Here is a 19,386-nt window from a genome sequence, read left to right as displayed (position 1 = left end):
TGTTGAGCTGGACAAGGAGGTCTCACTCTAAATTTTTGAAGATGTGGACCCGTGGCTAAGCTTACCCAGAACTTAAAATGGAGACCCATGCTACCTCTTGTAGAAGACCTGGTATAAGCGACAACTAACCCAGGGCCAAAAAACACAGATGCAATGCCAGAGCTCAGGTTAAAAAGTGTCAGACAGTGTCTGAGATCCCGGTGGGCAGTGTACTTGCATGGTCAGTAAACAAGCTAGTGGTCACATCAGGTAGCAAATGTAATGAAATCAGGAGACCTGGTGATGTTCTTGCAGCAAAGATCCCTGTACAGGACTTAAATGTGAAAATAAAGCACATCACTTACACAACGTTCTTAGAAGAGACCCAAAATGAGACCAGTTAAAGTGATACAGTAGGTCCACACTCACTGTCCATTGCACATAACTTTTGGCAAAGTATGTAAATAAAAAGAAAATCAAGCACTCTTTGGACACTCATAAAATGGAGCCTTTATTAGAGCCTTTTAGAAATGTGTGTACACATGTGCTGTTCTGCAATATTGTGGGAAGACATTGCCCTTAGTCATAGTACCAAGTCTAAAGGCAGTGTCTGCCTAAAATGCATCACAATGGCTATACTCAAACAGATTTAAAAGATTCTAATAAAGGCAGGGTCAGACTAGCGCCCCAGTGGGCCCCGAGCCCCGACTGTTAAGTCCTCATTGTACTAATGCAGATACATTGGTCAGGGTCCCCCAATCGAGCACCTGAGCCAATGCATCTGCATTTGCCTCAGCACACAGGGGCCCCCCATTAGCTGATGCTGAAGCTGCACATAGTGTCCTCCCGATATATAGGGTAAGTATATATCGGTGGACACGTGTGCAGCTGCTCGTAATCCTCTCACTGACCTGCTGCAGCTACTGTATAGCTGCTTTCCTGTGACCTGCTGTGCTGCCTGTACTTTCTTCCTCCCCCTCCTCCTCACATGAGTCATCTCTCACATCAGAGTGTGTGAGGAAGACTGGAAGCAGTCTGCTTTGATGGTTCACTCTTCTGGAAAATGTGAGTATATTATTTTGGTAAAATTTATCTATTTAATATGTATATATGTGTACATTTGTTTAAAGTTTGTGTCTTGTATATTGTGTGAGTACTGTATGTATACAGGTATGTATATACAGTATACTATAATAATGTGTAGGAGTGAGTGTATGTATATGTGAGTATATATAGTATTCATACATTCATATAAGTATATACAGTCCTATGAAAAAGTTTGGGCACCCCTATTAATCTTAATCATTTTTAGTTCTAAATATTTTGGTGTTTGCAACAGCCATTTCAGTTTGATATATCTAATAACTGATGGACACAGTAATATTTCAGGATTGAAATGAGGTTTATTGTACTAACAGAAAATGCGCAATATGCATTAAACCAAAATTTGACCAGTGCAAAAGTATGGGCACCTCAACAGAAAAGTGACATTAATATTTAGTAGATCCTCCTTTTGCAGAGATAACAGCCTCTAGTTGCTTCCTGTAGCTTTTAATCAGTTCCTGGATCCTGGATGAAGGTATTTTGGACCATTTCTTTCTACAAAACAATTCAAGTTCAGTTAAGTTAGATGGTCGCCGAACATGGACAGCCCGCTCTCAAATGATCTGAAAACAAAGATTGTTCAACATAGTTGTTCAGGGGAAGGATACAAAAAGTTGTCTCAGAGATTTAACCTGTCAGTTTCCACTGTGAGGAACATAGTAAGGAAATGGAAGACCACAGGGACAGTTCTTGTTAAGCCCAGAAGTGGCAGGCCAAGAAAAATATCATAAAGGCAGAGAAGAAGAATGGTGAGAACAGTCAAGGACAATCCACAGACCACCTCCAAAGAGCTGCAGCATCATCTTGCTGCAGATGGTGTCACTGTGCATCGGTAACAATACAGCGCACTTTGCACAAGGAGAAGCTGTATGGGAGAGTGATGAGAAAGAAGCCGTTTCTGCACGTACGCCACAAATAGAGTTGCCTGAGGTATGCAAAAGCACATTTGGAGAAGCCAACTTCATTTTGGAAACAAAGATTGAGTTGTTTGGTTATAAAAAAAAAAAGGCGTTATGCATGGCGTCCAAAAAGAAACAGCATTCCAAGAAAAACACATGCTACCCACTGTAAAATTTGGTGGAGGTTCCATCATGCTTTGGGGCTGTGTGGCCAATGCCGGCACCGGGAATCTTGTTAAAGTTGAGGGTCGCATGGATTCCACTCAGTATCAGCAGATTCTTGAGAATAATGTTCAAGAATCAGTGACGAAGTTGAAGTTACGTCGGGGATGGATATTTCAGCAAGACAATGATCCAAAACACCGCTCCAAATCCTCAGGCATTCATGCAGAGGAACAATTACAATGTTCTGGAATGGCCATCCCAGTCCCCAGACCTGAATATCATTGAACATCTGTGGGATGATTTGAAGCGGGCTGTCCATGCTCGGCGACCATCTAACTTAACTGAACTTGAATTGTTTGTCCAAAATACCTTTATCCAGGATCCAGGAACTGATTAAAAGCTACAGGAAGCGACTAGAGGCTGTTATCTTTGCAAAAGGAGGATCTACTAAATATTAATGTCACTTTTCTGTTGAGGTGCCCATACTTTTGCACCGGTCAAATTTTGGTTTAATGCATATTGCGCATTTTCTGTTAGTACAATAAACCTCATTTCAATCCTGAAATATTACTGTGTCCATCAGTTATTAGATATATCAAACTGAAATGGCTGTTGCAAACACCAAAATATTTAGAACTAAAAATGATTAAGATTAATAGGGGTGCCCAAACTTTTTCATAGGACTGTATATGACATATATGGTATATGAATGTATATAAATGTATATGTGTATATATGCTATAATAATGTATATATGGTATATGTATAGGGCCTGGTTCACATCTGTGTTTGGTAATCCGTTCGGGGAGTCCGCATGGGGGCCCCCCTGAATGAACTACGAAAGAATTAGCAAGCGGTGTGCAGTGAAAGCACATGGACCCCATAGACTATAATGGAGTCTGTGTGCTTTCCGCGCGGTCTCTGTACGGAACATGCGGACAGTAAAGTAGATCATGAAGTGATTTTCTGTCCGCATGTTCCGTGTGGACACCGCACGGAAAGCACACGGACTCCATTATAATCTATGGGGTCCATGTGCTTTCAATGCACACCGCTTGCTAATGCGTTCAGTAGTCTGTTCGGGGGGTCACCAATGGGACTCCCCAAATGGAGTTCACATCTGAACGCAGATGTGAACCAGACCTGAGTGTGTAGGTATATATTGTGTGCAATCCCATCCACACATTGCAGAAAAATACACACAGTGGACACACTGCAATTTCCAAAACTGTTGTGGTTTAGGAAATCACAGCATGTCACTTATACCTACAGAAACACCGGTGGTTTCCCTATAGGTATACTGGAAGCAGAAAGTCCTCAGAGGAAACTTTTTTTTTTCCCCTATCAGTATTTCTTTTTGGAATATGGGAGGAAAACTACACAGACACGGGGAAAACATACAAACTCCTTGCAGATGTTGTTCCTGGCAGGATCTGAACCCAGGACTCCAGCGCTGCAAGGCTGCAGTGCTACCCACTGAGCCACAGTGTTGCCACTAGTACACTGTATATTGAGATGATCAGGATGAGGCCCAACAGCAAGACGCAGCTCAAAAACCCTGTGGAATAAATAGCGACGAATCTCAATGTATTTTTTCCACAGCGTTTTTTATTGCATTTTTGATGCATTTTCCCGATACTTTCTCCCGATTGCGCAGCTGAAAGTAACCGGCCATGTTTTTAGAAGCGCACGCATTTTAGAGTTTGTGGCTGTTTCACATCTTTTTTTCCTGCAGTGTGCGGATGAGGTAAATTTGATTACATTTCATTCACTTTGCTGGTTTTGTAAAACACCTAATTTTTTTTTCTAGAGTAGCCAAAGACGTTGTGTTTCTGCAATATGAGGTTTCAGGTATTTATGGCTTATTCTGAGCATAGGCCATAAAAAAGATTAACCCTGCACAACCCCTTTAATATGCCCCACACATTTTAACATCCCCCTTCCGCACAGGAGGTCAGTCCCATCACTGCTCCCACACAATATAATGGCCCCATCACTGTACCCCATACATTATGGGGAACCAGTGAAGAGACCACTGTATTGGGGGAGACCAGTGAAGTGGCCATAAAAAATTTGGCCCAGACATTCCCTTAAAAGAGGTTGCCTATAAACTAGAGTGATCACAGTGGTGGCCGCCAGGGAGGTGTAAAAATAAAAAAAAAACAACAACAAAAAAACTATATACACCTGTCCGCAGCACCCCGTTGTCCCCCGCCTGTGTCTGTTTGGTCTCATGAAAAAAGAAAAACAGGGCGCCGAGCCGACCCTAGTGCAGTAATTTCAATAAATGAAATGGAAATATAAGATGAAAACAGGATGGCCTCTCACCTTGGCAGGTTGTGTGAAACACAACAACCTATAGGCACAATCAAATGGAACATTCAGGAGGGCAGCAGCTGAAAAGGCCGTCAGGATGACGTAAGAAATTCAGCAAGTTAGGACCAGACTCTCCAAAGAGAAGTACAGAGGCAGCGCTCACCCCAAAAGACTTTATTTGGTAACAGCACAACGCGTTTCGAGCCAATCTTGCTCTTTCTCAAGTGCATATAGATAACCTTAAAATTACACAAATACAACAATAAGTAGAAAAAAATATAGACAAAAGGATAAATATTACACTAAAATGTCAGATGGTTGAACCCATATGTATGTAAAATATTTTCAATACCAAACATTGAAGCTTATAGAAACCAATGACTCATACACAGATGAGTCACAGACAGATCACACATAATCATGTACACATATATATATATACATATATATACACACATGCCCATCTATATACTCATTTTCATGCCAGACAGGTTACACAGTGGCTAGTCAATCCAAAAACTTGTAAATAGGTGTATTACATAGGGACTGGCTTGACTAGAAACAGGAGGATGCTCACCTCACTCCAAAACTCCAATCTGAACTTATAAACCCATCCTATTCAAAGCAATAAGGAGTAGACAACTAAATATGAGCAGAGGAATAAGAGGTCAGCTTACCTTCCCACAGTGGATACTGGGTGTAAAAATAAGGAAGCTGTCAGCTCCTATTTATGGGAAGTAGCTGCAGGAATCAGCTGATAGAGAACAGCTGATAGAGATACTGGGCTTCATACATGCTACAGAGATGATGTGTAGGTAAACACTCCCGGACATGTGGAGACAGCGTAGCATGCAGTAGACTCTCCTGAGCACCAGGTGAACTAATGTCCCAAGCTAAATGGAGACATCAGCTGGGCTCCCGAGACTGTCCTGACCAAACAACCAGGCAGACCGAGTTCGAGTCCCGACACAGTCACCCAAGGTGCCCAACACAATACGGTCCAGAACACCACCTGAGCCACACATAAAAGTATATGAATATACATACATAAACATAAAATTGTATAGATAAGTGGCAGTAGATCATTAAACCCAACAGTTAAAACGGGATGATTCTAAAAGTGGCTTGATTTTTCAGAAAAGCAGATAGTCGATTATTAAAATAAACCAAAAAGTTTTAAATAAATGAGTGAATAATTATGAATTGTTAAACCTAATATTACAGTTAAATTAATTGTTAAGACCAATATTACAGTTATAGCTAATACTACAATTACAGCTAATATTAATAATATTACAATTAATAATAAGGCTATAAAAAAACCTTAGTAAAAATTCCCTGTAGGATAAACGACTTTAAAATGATGGGAACCCAAAACCGAAAGGTAGTCTGACACGACTCAGGAAAAAAACAACAAGAGCCTCATCGTGTGACGTCCTCAAGGGCTTCATTGAGACCCTTGGGTGCCAGACTATCAAACTTGTAGATCCAAAGGATTTCTTTGCGTCTCAGTGTCTCAAATCTATTCGGACAGTGGGATGGAACATGGTCAATGGGGGTAATTTTAAAACCTTCAAAAGAGCTATTATGGTGCCTAGCCACATGTCTAGAAACCCCATGTTTTAGAAAGCTGTTAACCACGTTCGAACGGTGTTTATTCAGCCTAAGTCTCAAGGTCATGGTGGTGCGGCCCACATACTGCCGACCGCACGGGCATTCTAACAGGTACACTAAATACGACGAAGAACAATCTAGATGGTTCTTAAGCTGAAAAATTTCCCCAGTAACATTACTCTTAACCGTATTTACCTTGTGACTTATATTGACACAGCATTTGCATCGTTTTTTCCCACAACGGAAACTGCCCCTGGATCCCACTACTTTGGAACTGCTAGGTGGGGCCAGAACCTTTCTTAATCTACTGGGTGCCACCAAACTTTTTAGAGTTCTGGCCCTCCTGAAAGTAAAGCCTGGCCTTCTAGGCAAAATATTCTGCAAATGAGGGTCGTTCAATAGAATGGGCTAATATTTCTGGATGATAGAACGAATACTGGTATGGGCCCCGTTGTATGTGGTTAGGAAATTGCATTTATAATTTACTTCCCTGGTACTGCGGCTGGATTCCAGGCATTCCCGTTGAGACAGGGATCCTGCTTTTTCTTGGTCCGCTTCTACTACAGCCTTAGGGTAATGTTTCTCTCGAAACCTTTGTATAAGCGTCGCACTTTGGGCTTCATAGGCAGACTTGGTTGTACAATTTCTCCTAATACGCTTAAATTGTCCGAACGATACATTCCTTTTCCATTCTCGTAAATGGCAGCTGTAAAAATGCAAAAAACCATTCGTATCCACTTCTTTAAAATAGGTTCTAGTGCTGATCCCGGACTCAGTACCCATCAGGACAAGGTCCAAATACTCTATTTCTTTGGTGCTGGTCTTCCCAGAAAACCTGAGTCCCCAACTGTTTGCATTAAGCTCATTCACAAATTCATGGAATTCTTCTTCTGTCCCATTCCAAATGAATAAAAGGTCGTCTATATACCTTTTATAATAAACTATTTTGGGCCAAAACGCAGATCTATAAATACATTCGTTTTCAAATTGCCCAACATAAAGGTTTGCATAACTGGGCGCGAATTTTGCGCCCATGGCAGTTCCACGGCGTTGTATATAAATATGATCTTCAAACTCAAAGGTATTATGTTCCAAGATAAATTGTATAGCGTCAATGATAAAGGATTGCTGAAGTGGCGGTAGAGTAGAATCCTCAGCCAATGTCTTACTGATGGCCGTCAAACCCAAGGAATGAGGAATGTTAGTATATAAAGATGCCACATCAAGAGTGGCCCAGAGGTAAGTGGGTTTCCAAAGTTCCTCCAAAATATCGGACAACAGATGGAAAGTGTCACGAAGATGAGAGGGGAGGCGAGTTACTAAGGGTTGTAAGTGGGTATCCACGTATTGTGAAAGATTCCGTGTCAGGGAGTGCAGTCCGGAAATGATGGGCCTCCCTGGTGGATCCTTAAGATTTTTATGGATCTTAGGTAAATGATAAAATAAAGATAAACTGGGATTTATGATAGTTAAAAATTCTCTTTCTTTTTTATTTATAATACCCTCTTCAAATCCCTTTTTTATAAGTTGTAAATAAGCTTCTAAATGAGCGGATGTAGGGTCCGAGGGTAGTACTGTATGGTATTCCTCATCCGATAGGAGGCGCCAGGCTTCTTTTAAATAATCAGACCTGGATTGGATAACTATACCCCCACCCTTATCAGCCCTTCTTATGATGATATCTGGATTTGAACAGAGAGAGCGCAGGGCTGCCCTTTCTTCCTTACTAAGGTTGTTGCAAGGGCCTGAAGTAAACATGTGATGGGAGCCCAAACTTCTAAATTCAGCTGACACCAGGGCAAAAAAGGTTTCCAGATGGCAGCCCTTATGGTGTACAGGGTAAAAATTAGATTTGGGTTTGAGCCCAGAATGGACAACAGCAGTTGCACCCACTGATGTCGCAGGGACTGTGTTGTGAACATTAGTATTAGTATTTTGTACAGGGCCTGGGTCTAAGTTTCGGCAGTCCTTTCCTTTTCCATTCTCACTTTTTAGATGGATACCTCCATTCTTAATATTAAAATGGCAAGTTAGAGTGAGCCTCCTTACAAAATCATTAAGGTCTATGAATAATAATCTTCTCATCAGGGCAAAAAGATAGGCCTTTGCTTAATAGGCTCTCTTCTGCTTTGGTCAGGTGGTATTCTGACAGATTAAAGATGTTTTTTACTGCCTGTTCCGTTTTGGGCTGGGGCTGAAGGCCTGCATTCTTGGAAACTCTTCTCCTCCGATTCCGGACCCCTCCCACTGCTCCCACACAATATAATGGCCCCATCACTGTACCCCATACATTATGGGGAACCAGTGAAGAGACCACTGTATTGGGGGAGACCAGTGAAGTGGCCATAAAAAATTTGGCCCAGACATTCCCTTAAAAGAGGTTGCCTATAAACTAGAGTGATCACAGTGGTGGCCGCCAGGGAGGTGTATAAATAAAAAAAAACCAACAACAACAAAAACTATATACACCTGTCCGCAGCACCCCGTTGTCCCCCGCCTGTGTCTGTTTGGTCTCATGGTCCCATTTCTGGAAATTCTTTACCTAACTAGTCTCAGCAATCATATGAGGTGCAGGACTCCCAGCAAGGAGGCGCCAGCACGAGACCGAATGGACACTGGCAGCGCACAATGGAGCGATGGGGACAGATGAGTATGCTTTTTTATTTATTTGTTTTTTATTTTAAACTTCCCGCCCAGGACATGAGTTGCTCCAATTCCTGGACAACCACTTTAAGGGATCATTCACACGGGGAAGTTGGCAGCGGATTTTGAGGCAGAATCCGCCTCAAAATCCGCTGCCAAAAATTGCTCCCAATGACTTCAATGGGAGCTGCTCGCTTCTTTTTTCCGCTAGCTAGTAGCGGAAAAAAGAAGCGAGCTGCCCTATCTTGTCGTGGATTCCGCGGCTAAGTCAGTCTCAGCATCTGTGGCGCGAGGCTCCGGCCCATTCATTTGGGCCTAATCCGGAGCAGAATGCCACGACGGGATGCCTGGCATCTGTGACAGAATGTCCACACACGGTGTTCATGTATCTCCATGTGAACTAGCCCTAAAGGATTTATTTATCTTTCTAATATTGATGGTCTGTCCTTAGGATAAGCCATCAATTTTACATCTGCGATGATACAACAGCCAGGACCTCTGCAGATCAGCCGATCCAGGACTGAGCATCTACAGGTAATAATAGCATTTATAGGAGCCATGCTGTTCACTTGCCATACAGGGTGTAGCAGTACATTTAGGTAGTGCACATGGTATAATGGGTGAGAAGCATGGCTCCCGACATGTTATTACCTTTAGCCATCATGTCTTGGTACCGCTGATCTGCAGGGTCCTGGTGGTGGGCCCCTAGAAATAATTCCACTGGTGGGCCCTAGACACCCCAGTCCGACCCTGAATAAAGGATCCATTTTATGAGGACTCCAGGGGTGCTGGATTTTTTCTCCATTTATATGTCTGCAGTGCACCCAGCATCTATGTGGATCAAGTCAGGTCTGTCAAGTTGTTGTGGTGAGATGGTTGTGCAAGGGATCACCCATGGTTTTGTGTTAATAGCATTGTTTTCTTTAGAAAAACATGATAATTTTGAAACATATATTTTTTTAAAAATGAGGAAATTACTCAGTGCGGTGTGGTTGAAGGAGTTAGTAAAAATTTAGCTTGGCTGACCGCTCTTTGTAATGCTGTTACTGATAAGGTTAAAAAATAAATTCAGTAATAGATGTAAACTTACTGCATATCCTAATATGTTCACAAGACTGAGAAAATGAATCTTACTGCCTACTCTTCCGAGAAAGAGGTATTTGGAAAAAAAACAGGTACAAATTTCTTCCCCCGCTTGTTGCTTCCCGCACTATTGTGCTTATTTCTGTAAAAAATACATTTTGGAAAACTTAATAAAACTTTAAAAAAAAAAAAAAAACAGGAACAAGAAACACTGACTCTTATGCTATATACCGTTTGTATAATGTACTAAGCAACAATGCATGAAAAGGAGTCTACCCCAAGCATATTCAATTGTCACCACCATGTGACATAGCACTCGGCAGTGATAAACAACATTTCTCTGTTATGTGTGTGACTTTTGTAGATTTGGAGAAAAACAACTATGAAGTGTTATGCAAATGGACAGTTGATGGGAGCGCTGGGAGCGCTACTCCTGCAACCGAGACCCCTGCCATATCCTGCCTGCACCACCTCATGCAGAGAGAGGGGATTATCCCACTTTTATGAAATCACCCATCCTATCTGAGCAGCAAAAGCAGTGCCCCAAAGCATGAAGGCACCAACTGCCTGTAACATAAAAGTTCAAAGTTGTTTTTATCCAAAACTACAAAAGTGACATACATAACAGAGATATGCAATGTGCTCTGTAACACAGTGATGGCAGTTATATACTCTTGGGGGAGGTGATAGACTCCCTTCAAAGGTTACATGCAAGGTATAAGGCAAGTGACAACTAAGGGCTCGTTCACATCTGCGTCGCCCTCTCCGTACTGCAGGTTTCCGTTTCCTGCATAAAACAGATGCAGGAGACGGAAACCTGCAGGAGTCTCTCTCACCCATTCATTTGAATGGGTGAGAAAGCTGTCCGGCCGTGAGCGGCGGTGAGCGTTTTGCGCTCTCCGCCGCGAAACCGGGTTTTATAATCCGGACACAGAGTCGGACATGCAGTACTCTGTGTCCGGATAAAAAAATCCGGTTTCGCGGCGGAGAGCCTAAAACGCTCACCGCCGCTCACGGCCGGACCCGGTCTATGGTTTCCGTCTTCTGGCATGCAGAAGACGGAAACCATAGAACGGAAAGGAGAACGCAGGTGTGAACCCAGCTTAAGTAGTACAATAAGTGCCTTTTTATACATGAATCTTTGACTCTACCATCTCCATCCATCTCTTCAGTCTATCCCTAACCAATGGATCCTTCCCCTCAGCCTTCAAACACGCCACTGTCACTCCTATACTTAAGAAACCGTCCCTCAACCCGTCCTCTCCTGCCAACTATCGTCCCATCTCACTGCTCCCGTACGCCTCAAAACTTCTTGAGCAACACGTCCACTCAGAACTCTCCTCCTATCTCTCGTCCAACCTGCTCTTTGACAGACTTCAGTCAGGCTTCAGACCCCGGCACTCCACTGAAACTGCCCTAACAAAAGTCACTAACGACCTGCTAACCGCCAAAGCCAAGCGCCATTACTCTGTCCTCCTCCTCCTCGACCTCTCCTCTGCCTTTGACACAGTTGACCACTCCCTCCTGTTAGAAATTCTCTCATCCCTTGGTATCTCAGACCTGGCCCATTCCTGGATCTCTTCATACCTCACCGACGGCACATTCAGCGTCTCCCACTTGCACACCACCTCCTCACCACGCCCTCTCTCTGTAGGTGTCCCACAAGGCTCCGTCCTAGGACCCCTCCTGTTCTCCATCTGCACCCTTGGCCTGGGCCAACTCATAGAATCTCATGGCTTTCAGTACCATTGCTATGCCGACAACACCCAAATATATATCTCTGGACCAGACATTACCTCCCTGTTGGCCAGAGTTCCAGATTGTTTAGCGGCCGTAGCCTCCTTCCTCTCCTCCCGCTTTCTCAAACTCAACATGGATAAAACAGAGTTTATCATCTTCAGCCCATCCTGTATGGCCCCTCCACCTGACCCATCTATCAAAGTTAATGGAACCCCACTTACCCCTGTCCCACAGGCCCGATGCCTTGGGGTAACCCTGGACTCCGACTTATCCTTCAAACCACATATTCAAACCCTCAACACCTCTTGTCGCCTCCAGCTCAAGAACATCCACCGAATCCGCTCCTTCCTCACCCCAGAAACTACCAAGATGCTCGTCCAGGCCCTCATAATCTCCCGCTTAGACTACTGCAACACCCTTCTGCATGGACTCCTGGCAAACACCCTCGCCCCCCTCCAGTCCACCTTAAACTGTGCTGCTCACTTAATCCACCTCACCCCCCGATCTTCATGGGCTGCTTCCCTCTGCCAGTCCTTCCACTGGTTACCCATAGCCCAGCGAATTGAGTTCAAGCTACTAACACTAACATACAAAGCCATCCACAACCTGTCCCCTCCATATATCTCTGACCTCATCTCCCGCTACCTGCCCACACGTAACCTCAGATCCTCCAACGACCTCCTACTCCGCTCTGCCCTTATCCGCTCCTCACACAACCGTCTCCAAGACTTCTCCCGTGCATCCCCCATACTCTGGAACTCCTTACCACGACACATAAGACTGACCCCCACAATCACAGGATTCAAGAAGGCCCTGAAGACTCACCTATTCAGGAAGGCCTACAACCTCCAATAACACCATCACCGCACTGCCATCTGTACAGTCTCCCCCTCTCCTTTTGTCTCTACCCCCTTCCCTCATAGATTGTAAGCCCTCGCGGGCAGGGCCCTCTACCCCACTGTGCCAGCCGATCACTGTTAGTATGATATGTACCTGTATATTTTGTGAATTGTATGTAACCCCCAAATGTAAAGCACCATGGAATTAATGGTGCTATATAAATAAACAATAATAATAATAATAATAATTATAACTCTACCAGTGGCTCAGACAGGAGATGTTGGATAATTCATCATTATGAATAAATGATAGTTGATAGGACTGAAATCAGATGCAGCATTGTTCCCAGGAGAGGAGGCATCATAACTAGAGATGAGCGAACAGTAAAATGTTCGATATTCGTTTCGAGTAGCCCCCCAATATTCGACTACTCGAATCAAATCCTATTATAGTCTAAGGGGGGGAAAATGCTCATTTCAGGGGTAGGCAACGTTCGATCAAATTACACTTACCAAGTCCACGAGTGAGGGTCGGGCTGGATCCTCCGAGAAGTCTTCTCCCGCGCCCGCGCGGCTTCCACCTGAAGAAAGGGCATGTCCTTTCTTTTCTCCGCTAGCGGCAACTCGCCGCTAGCGGAAAAAAAAAGCCTGGTGGTCTACATAGACCACCATTGTAAAGGGCCGGATTTTGAAGCGAAATCCGCTGTCAAAATCCGCCCCTTTGTTCACGTGTGAACTAGCCCTTAGTTTTCAGGTACGCTATGGGAGAAAACAATGGTCCACTTCAATAAACTACTGTATATTAAATGCAATATCAGCAATGGGATCCAATATGCCAGTAGCTTGGCATGTTAAATAGAAGAGCCTCCATTTGCTTGAATTATGGACTTATGGCCACCACTTTATGTTGTTTATGTGGTTTTGAATTTCTGTATATCTAAGATGACTACTATGGCTGAATCATCATAACTCGTGAAATTCTGTGGCATGTCCAAGAAGAAGGACTACGCCTAGATGAAGACGCCTTGCTGACTCCAAGAAGTGACTGACCACAAACAAACAAAAAGATGATGCCAAGTGGACATCTTATGTTTTATGACTTCTTCAGCGTGATTAGATAAACTGAGTTGGGTTTTGAGTTGGTTTGTGTGTAACGTGTTATTTGCACCTAACTCCTATCATGACATCATTCAATTATAGGTGCATGATCCTATTGCTCGAAGAGGATTAGGGCTAGTTCACACATGAAAACCGCGTGGCAAATTTTTGTCCAGAAAAAAAACGCTTCCTAATAAGGAAGCGGTTTTTTGACCTTCAGGCGTTTTTGGAGCGTTTTCTGGAGCTGTTTTTGATAAAAACCGCTTCAGAAAATGCCAGGTGGTTTTTCCCTGCCGGGCAGTGAATGGACCGTAAAAAACGTGTCACGGTTTTTTGTCGTGGTTCTTGCAAAAAAAACGCGCCAAAAATGACGACGCATTTTTTGCCAAAAAACTGAGTCGCATTTTCCCCTCCCATGGACTTCTATTGCCCTTCTGAGGCAGAATCCACCTCAAGAAAGGTCATGTCTTCTTTTTTCTGCTAGAAAAGACCCCAGAGTATAATAATTGTTTATGGGTGTCCACAGTGGGACATAATACTGTGTGCAGGGGTCACTATGGGGGATAATAGTGTGTGCAGGGGCCACTAAGGGACATAATACTGTGTGCAGGGGCCACTATGGGGGATAATAGTGTATGCAGGGGCCACTAAGGGGGATAATACTGTTTGCAGGGGCCACTATGGGGGATAATACTGTGTGCAGGAGCCACTCTGGGGGATAATACTGTGTGCAGGGGCCACTATGGGGGATGATACTGTGTGCAGGGGCCACTATGGTGATGATCATCTGCTTCCATCCCTCATTGCATGAGTGTAAGGGTTTACAGCAGACCTGGGCAAAGTCCGGCCCCTGGGCCACATCCGGCCCTCTGACTGATTCAGTCCGGCCCGCACAGCTTTGACTAGGGAGGCGTGTCTAGGGAGGCGTGTCGGGGGGGGGGGGGGGCGTGTCTATGGGGCGTGTCTTAGTGCCGGCCGAAGATGGAGATGTAGAGCGTGTCATAAAGTACTGAGAGATGTAAGGTGAGATGCAGGGTGGAGAGAGAGTGAGTGTGTGTCTATATGTGTGTGTATCTATATGTGTGTGAGTCTATATGTGTGTGTGTGTGTGTCTATATGTGTGTGTGTCTATATGTGTGTGTCTATATGTGTGTGTCTATATGTGTGCCTGTCTATATGTATGTCTGTCTGTCTGTCTGTCTATATGTGTCTGTCTATCTGTGTGTGTGTCTCAGTAACCTAGGGGGAAAAAATGGTAGGGGAATGTTATACTAGGGCAGAGATGGCAGATGGAGGGGGGGGGACATGAAACTGGGGGAGAGATGGAGGGGGGGGGCATGAAATGGGGAAAATAAAGGGGGATATGAAACTGAGGGAGAAATGGAGGGGGGGACATGAAACTGGGGGTAGATGAAGAGGGCACTTAGACTGGGGGGACATTAAACCATGGAAGAAGCTGTAGGGGGACCTGTCTGCCTCTAGTTGCCCCCAGTTTAATGTCACCCTCCAGCTAAGCCTACGGTTTAATGTCTGCTTCCCGATTTTAATGTCCCCCTCTAGTTGCCCCCAGTTTCATGTCCCGCTCCAGCTGTCAATTTATTGCCCCCCTCCAACTACCCCCACTGTTTAATGTCCCCCTCCAGCTGCTCCAGTTTTGTGTCCCCTCTAGTTTCCCCCAGTTTATACTGGGGCACCAGGAGAGGGAGCTAATACTGTGGGGCAGTTGGAAGGGAACATTATAATGTGGGGGTATATAGTGTACAGGTGACTGTAGGAGGATAATACTTTGTGGGGGCACATGGAAAGATGATTGGGAATGGGCGGAGTCAACATAGAAGTGGGTGGAGCTAAATTTGCCGTGGCACGGCCCTCTAGCATAGTTTCAATTTCTTATGCGGCCCCATGGGAAAATTAATTGCCCACCCCTGGTTTACAGTATTGGCCAAAAGTATTGGCACCCCTGCAATTCTGTCAGATAATACTAATTTTCTTCCAGAAAATGATTGCAATCACAAATTCTTTGGTATTATTATTTTCATTTAATTTGTCTTCAATGGAAAACCACAAAAAGATTTCTCAAAAAGCCAAATTGGATATAATTCCACAGCAAACATAAAAAAGGGGGTGGACAAAAGTACTGGCACTGTTTGAAAATCATATGATGCTTCTCTATTTTGTCTAAAGGTTGTGCTACCAAGTATTAGGCTGAGGGTGCCAATACTTTTGTCCGGCCCATTTTTGGAGTTTTGTGTAAAATGATCAATGATTTGACTTTTTTTCATTCTCTTTTTTCATTAATACCAAAGAGTTTGTGCTTGCAATCATTTTCTGGAAGAAAACGAGTATTATCTGACAGAATTGCAGGGGTGCCAATACTTTTGGCCAACACTGTACTTTAAGATATACAATAGAAAGGTCACATTGTTGATGTTGTAGTCATTCCTACTAACAAATATGGTGGTTTCTTCAAAGGGCTTGCCACTTCCCTCATGAGCCTCTAATGTCCCTATGGTCTGCTGCATGCAATAATCGTTCAATGCCTTCTGAAATGTGCAGAGATTTTTCTGGCCATGAGGACCACCTTTTTTATGCCACGATACAGGTTAATAAAGCGGTAAAAGTTCTGTACATGATACAGGGCCAGAAGCAGATTGATCTATCTGCTGTCTGAAGAGACCCCAGAGTATAATAACAGTTCATGGATGTGAACCCCAAAAATTTCAGGTGTGGCCAAATGTGAAATTTTTTCAAAATTCATAATAAACATCATAGGCCACTAGGGAAATTGTACGGTGTGAAGGCACCACTGTGGGACATGATACTATGTGTAAATGTGGTATTATACAGTGCCTGGGCCAATAAAGGTGGCGTTTTGCCATGTGGGTGCCAGGAAAGGGTGCACTATGCTGTTTAGGGGTGGCGGGGGCCCATGTCAAAAGATTACTATGGGGCCCAGTATTTTGCTAGTTTGCCCTCGGTGGTGTAGTATATTTGGGATGCAGTGGTCAGATCATGGGGCAGCTGGAGGGGGACATTAAACTGGGGGCAACTAGAGGCAGACATGTCCCTCTCAAGCTACCAACCAAGGTTTAATGTCCTCCTCCAGTTGCCCCCAGTTTAATGTCATCCTCCATCTGCACCACCAGTTTAATATCCACTCCTCGATCTGTGCCCAGTTTAATATCCCCCTTCATCTGTTCCCATTTTTAATGTCCCCTTCCATCTGCCTCAGTTTAATGTCCCCCTTCATCTGCCACCAATTTAATGTCCCCCTTCATTTGCCCCAGTTTAATTGCCCACCTTCATCTGGCACCAGTTTAATGCCCCCCTCCATCTGTCCCCAGTATAATGTCCCCCTTTCATCTGCCACCAGTTTAATATCCTCCTTCATCTGCCACCAATTCAAAGTCTCCCTTCATCTGTCACCAGCTTAATGCCACCCTCATCCTCCCCCTAGTTTAATTGTCCCCCTTCATCTACTACCAGTTTAATGTCCTCCTTTATCTGCCCCCAGTTTAATTGTCCCCTTCATCTGCCTTCTGTTTAATTGGGCCCTACATCTGCCCCCAGTTCCCGCCTCCTTCCTCACACTTGCTGTCTCTTCTCTCCTACTTACCTCCCATCAGTCTCTGTTTCCTCTTCTTCTTTCTGTGTAACACAACACTGTCCTGTAGTATCCAGAGTAGCTGTGCCCAAACAAGAGTCTGATCACATGGTCATGACATCATCAAAGGTCCTTTGGCCCACTATGATTTAGCATCTATCATTTAGCCTTTAGCCTACCCTAACAAAGTTTGTTTAACAGCAAAACAGTTCAGGGGCATAGCAGGACTTTTTGGGGGTATAGCAGGACAAACTGTAAGCTATCCGAGATGGTGGGACAGCAATGAAAAACCATGATTGTCCTGCTGAATCCTGGATGATTGGGAGCTATGCCAAGATCTTAAGAGAGATGAGTCAATTCATGTAGGGACATCGAACAAAGGTCGCCTTGATGGGGTAGGTGGGCTTACAATTACTGTTTGATCAAAATGTAAACACTAATACAGTTGGTGTTTGCAGTAATGCACTTGGTGCTAGCAGAGTGCTGTTGGAATTTTTGTTTTTTACACCCCATTTTATAGACTTTTTAAAACTGTCAAGAATAATGCAACAAAAAAAAATTGCACACTTTGTAGGCCACTTTTTTGGTGCATTTTGCTTGGTAAATCTCCCTCTAATGCTAGTTTCACGTTTGCGTTGGAGTCTCCCACTGCAGGTTCTGTCTAAAGTCAGCAGAGAGAAAAAATCCTGCACAGAGGACTTTTCTCTCTGACAGTTTCAGTATAAAACTGTTGGAAACTTGATGGACACCTGTCAGACTGCTTTATAGTCTATAGGGTCAACGAGTGTCCGCGATTATCCGAATGATGGAGAGACCATTGCTAGTGTGAACCTTGCATGAGAGTCTCTTTCATAATCATCTCCTACACAACTTTACTGTACAGTCATGGCCAATAGTTTTGAGAATGATACAAATATTAATTTTTACAAAGTCTACTGCTTCAGTTGTTCTAATGGCAATTTGCAAATACTCCAGTATGTTATAAAGAGTGATCAGCTTAACAGCAATTACTTGCAAAGTCAATATTTGCCTAGAAAATGAACTTTATCCCCCAAAACACATTTCAACATCATTGCAGCCCTGCCTTAAAAGGACCAGCTAACATCGTTTCAGTGATTGCTCCATTAACACAGGTGTGGGTGTTGATGAGGACAGGGCTAGAGATCAATCTGTCATGATTAAGTAAGAATGACACCACTGGACACTTTAAAAGGAGGCTGGTGCTTGGCATCATTGTTTCTCTTCTGTTAACCATGGTTATCTCTAAAGAAACGCGTGCAGTCATCATTGCACTGCACAAAAATGGCCTAACAGGGAAGAGTATCGCAGCTAGAAAGATTGCACCTCAGTCAACAATCTATCGCATCATCAAGAACTTCAAGGAGAGAGGTTCCATTGTTGGCAAAAAGGCTCCAGGGCTCCAAGAAAGACCAGCAAGCGCCAGGATCGTCTCTTAAAAGTGTTTCAGCTGTGGGATCAGGCTACCAGCAGTGCAGAGCTTGCTCAGGAATGGCAGCAGGCAGGTGTGTGTGCATCTGCACGCACTGTGAGGCGGAGACTCTTGGAGCAAAGCCTGGTCTCAAGGAGGGCAGCAAAGAAGCCACTTCTCTCCAGAAAAAAAACATCAGGGACAGACTGATATTCTGCAAAAGGTACAGGGAGTGGACCGCTGAGGACTGGGGTAAAATCATTTTCTCTGATGAATCCCCTTTTCAATTGTTTGGGACATCTGGAAAACAGCTTATTCGGAGAAGACGGTGAGCGCTACCACCAGTCTTGTCTCATGCCAACTGTAAAGCATCCTGAAACCATTCATGTGTGGGTTTAATAGTAGATAATAAAATAATAAACCCAGTATATATGAAATTTTTGCAAAGTGGTGTAATTTTGATGCATTCAAGACACCACTATGATACATTCAAATACAATGTTTTCCTATACATAGAGGATCTCGGTTGGTTGAGATCTAACCATAACTATCACCCATAGGTCTGGTGAAATAGTTAGGTATCAGTGGGGAACAAAAGTACAAAAGTAGGCAGAATCTACAGTACTGCGTCCTACCACCAAGGACGTGGGAAGTGCAGTTTTTACTGCAATCTATCGGGTTTTCCTTATCAATACCTCCTGATGAACTATGAATGCAAAGAAAAACGCGTTGAGGGATACAATACATACTTACATGTCAGTGGGGGATTAAGATACAGCTAATTATCATACGAATGGAATGCTGATGGGGATTGTTATAGCCCTGGCTGACATCCTATTCAATTGGGGATTGCTATAGCCCTGTCCCCATTGC

The 19,386-nt window shown here is 43.9% G+C and overlaps 1 protein-coding gene across 1 annotated transcript in view; it reads left to right on the top strand.

The window, feature by feature from the left end:
• The first annotated feature begins 984 nt into the window (after positions 1-984).
• The window catches only part of LOC142203247 (TRPM8 channel-associated factor homolog), a 42,622-nt gene continuing 24,220 nt past the window's right edge, over positions 985-19,386 (top strand). Inside the window, exon 1 of the mRNA XM_075273816.1 lies at positions 985-1,044. The gene's annotated coding sequence lies outside the window, so the exon portion shown is untranslated. The remainder of the gene's footprint in view (positions 1,045-19,386) is intronic.

The sequence above is a fragment of the Leptodactylus fuscus genome, chromosome 5 (assembly GCF_031893055.1).
Source record: "Leptodactylus fuscus isolate aLepFus1 chromosome 5, aLepFus1.hap2, whole genome shotgun sequence".
Lineage (NCBI taxonomy): Eukaryota > Metazoa > Chordata > Amphibia > Anura > Leptodactylidae > Leptodactylus > Leptodactylus fuscus.
Note: the sequence above shows the minus strand (reverse complement) of the source record. Positions and strands in the feature narration are given on the sequence as shown.